Source organism: Battus philenor, unplaced genomic scaffold, assembly GCF_028537555.1.
Source record: "Battus philenor isolate CCGP_79_NKW_IND1 unplaced genomic scaffold, ilBatPhil1.0.hap1 SCAF_19, whole genome shotgun sequence".
NCBI classification, from domain to species: domain Eukaryota; kingdom Metazoa; phylum Arthropoda; class Insecta; order Lepidoptera; family Papilionidae; genus Battus; species Battus philenor.
The window spans coordinates 11,581,650-11,585,236 of NW_027181681.1; the positions used below are offsets into that span (position 1 = coordinate 11,581,650).

At 31.3% G+C, this 3,587-nt stretch overlaps 1 non-coding gene across 1 annotated transcript; it reads left to right on the forward strand.

Annotated features, from left to right (window-relative positions):
- The first annotated feature begins 1,044 nt into the window (after window positions 1–1,044).
- TRNAK-UUU (transfer RNA lysine (anticodon UUU)) lies at window positions 1,045–1,117 on the forward strand. Its single transcript has one exon. It is a non-coding gene; the product is annotated as a tRNA-Lys (tRNA).
- Window positions 1,118–3,587: the final 2,470 nt, after the last annotated feature.

The window sequence follows — 3,587 nt, forward strand, 5'->3', positions numbered from 1 at the left end:
AAAATTTTTATAACAAAATGACCATAAAATGACCATCGATCAAGACCGATTGATACACGATAAGAAAGCTGTTTAAGTATAGCTATCTCATCAAATTCAGCTTTTATCGAAAAGCTAATTTTTTTTCATCAATAATTTTAAGTAATTTCGTTTTTCTATTAAATTCTTGTTTGTTTGTACATTTTCTATTAAAACTTGTATGTAAAATCTATGTTTTTTTAAGTTTTAATTCTAATCTTAACTTTAAAATAAAGTTTTGTAAAATAATTAATAAATGACACATCATGTGCAACACGCCAAAAAAATTTAAATTGGCACATTTATTAAAAAGGTTGCTCACCTCTGATCTATAGTATAACTATAAACGATCATATGTTTTAAGTTCCGCTTAGTAGTCAATCATTAGATTTACTATTCTCAAATTTACTTAAATTTACTATGTTTATTATTTTCGTAAAGTGTATTACTGTGTATTTATTTTTTCAAAGTTTGTCGCGCGTTGTTGCGCTGTCTGTGCCGTTCGGCGGTGTGTGTTGCTCTAGTACAGTAATACCCCGCTTTACACGACCCCGTTATACGCGGTTTCACTTAACGCGAATTGCAAATTTCGCGCTCAAATGCCTCGAATTACGCGAAAGAGTGCGTATAAATATAATATAGTCATCAACTTCTCTATGGTGTCTTGACCATCTGTCAAACAATTAAAAACAGTGTTGGGTGTTATGAACGTATTTTAAAAGAACGTAAACAAAACGTTACCCAAAAGACAATAGATGTATTTTTCCGTAAAAAATAAGAGTATGTATTGCATAAAGCGTTCCTAGAATTAAAGTGATTGATTTAAATGATTTGTATTTTTTTGTAAAAAATTTTGACTATGTTTAATCATAAACCTCGTTATACGCGAATTTCAGTTAACGCGATTTTTTGGAAAGTATCCCTCGCGTAAAGCGGGGTATTACTGTATAAGATTGTTCATTTTGTATTTGCATTCGACAGTTGATATTTGATTTAAAAATAATATTTGTGAGAGATCCCATACCGGCCCGGATAGCTCAGTCGGTAGAGCATTGGACTTTTAATCCAAGGGTCCAGGGTTCAAGTCCCTGTCCGGGCGAAAATATTTTTGGCTATAGTAAATCCCCAAAACACATGTCCTAACCTCCAAGGAAACTGCATAATATAAGGGTGGTAGAGGGCCGACTTCCTACTTCACTATATATATTTGTATATATATATACATATACATATCTTGATCGTACGTTACTTTCTCATGACTCTAATAAATATTCTTCAAATATATATGTATTAAGAAAGAAATACATAACACGTTAACAAAGAGATCTGAATATTATATATATGTATATATACATATATATTTGAGTAGTCATAAGAAAGTAACATGCGATGAAGATAAACTATTAAAATGTACTTAAATATTAATTTAGACTGCTTCTTCATAACGAGCTTCTGACATGTTAATTACTTGAATGTCTATTCGAATTTCGAATACATAATCTTATGCGGTAACTTGTTTAAAAATTTCAACCTAATCAAAATGTTATAATTTAACTAAAACAGAAGCTTATTTTTTGTTGATTTTCCATATATAGTAACAAAATGACCTATCTCTCGGAAACACAAGATATTTTACACGTTGCGTTTCTAAGTATAACAGAAAAGGCATATGTCCAGCTGTGAACATCCTGCGGCTGAGATAACGATGATGGATGGATGGATGGTTATTAAATACGATAACATTTCGTGCAGTGCAACAGACCGACTTGATATCACCGAGAACCTCAATTCAATTTACGCAAATGAGACTTAAGTAGAGTTCTTCACTATAATCATCATCTTTTCACCCATAAAGCCTTTATTAATGCAAACAGTCTTCTGGCAGATACTTCCAAAACTAGCTAATAATAATAAAGTAGATCCATAATTTATACCCAGTTTTGCTTATTTTTACAGTGCATTAAAATTTCACCTAAGTTTGTAATTCAAATTTTTCTCGAGCAAATAAAACTACAAAGTTTTGGAATATTAAACTGTGTCATTGTTACTGTTATATATTATTTCATTTGGTTTGAAACAACAAATCAATATTCGTGTCTATTAAATACAATAAGTATATATAGAAGAAATGTGTTACATTTAAATTGAATTTTAAATGATCACCCATAAATACATGATAAAATTCACATATTTTCGATTTAGGATATAATACGTACATATATATAATATTTACAATCATGAACTATTAAATCTTTTGATTATCCCATTTACATGCAACAATTATTTAAATCTAAAAAGTATTGATTCTGTAGTGGCCAGTAATATGAAAGGTTTTAAAATTAACGCCGCTAATTATTAGTATAATAAAATATTACAGGTTAAATTATAAATAAAATAAAATTAAAATGCCTTTTATTTCTACGAGGTAAACATTATATAGTATTAAAATTAGTATTAACTTAAAAAATAAAATATGAAAAGATTGAAAAATTGTAAAGTGCCTACAGTGTATATGGTATGGTACACTCTGTGTTTGGCACTAATCGGTGTAACATTACTCCTGAAAATGCCCCGTAGATGAAACAAGTGTTGAGTGATTTAACGGTGGTAGTTGTGTAATTCGCGTTGTTTGCCGCATGCGCATTTATCAGCGGGCTGGCGGGCGGTGCACTTTGTTGCACGACTACTGCTGCATGGCAGAAGTAGCTATAAAGTGGTCCTTTTCTTTCTTACTGTGGTATGATTTTTAATCTTTTGCTAGAACCCCTCTGCAGGTCAAGGCTTCCTCCAAGGATGCCCAATCTTTCCTATATCTAGATTTAGCTTTTTAGAACCAGTCTGCACGGTGATTTTAATTACGTCGTCTTCCCATCTTGCACAGAGTCTCCCTCTCTTTCTTCTGCCATGCTGACCTTTGCACACTTTGATCAACAGCTGATATAACACGCATGTTATATAACCAGCTCATTTCAATTTAATAGTCAAAGCTTGTACTAGTCCATCTTTTGCGTCATCAGCGTTTGTTTTTTCTCTGATTTTGTGTGTCGAACATCGAAAGAATCCAAAAAAATTATTAAGTTATATAAAACCTTAATTATTAGACCCATATTGTAAATATATTCCGCTTCGAATTCTCGCACTAAAATCTTACGCATTATGAAGCTAATCATAACATATTGGTAATTGATGAATGCGAAAGCAGATCGCTCTCAAGGCAGCCGACAGACTGACCTTTCAAGTAGTAAATATAAGAAGGGATTCCAAATACTAACCTTATCACGTATATATACAGTTCATAATGGAATATAAACGATATTCCGTTACGATATGTAACGATGAATCCAGATGGACTGAATTTATTCATCACTAATTATAGGTTTATCTTCGCAACCATCTTAGCTATCACTCGAAATTGGTCTATTGACTATATTTCATAATTATAATTACATATATGCGTTCGATACATCAATAAATTGATTTGATGTACGTGACCTGGATTTAATACTTTTAATTCATTTGCTTTATTCTATTTCATTATATAGGATGTTCTATAAATCAAAGTCAAAACG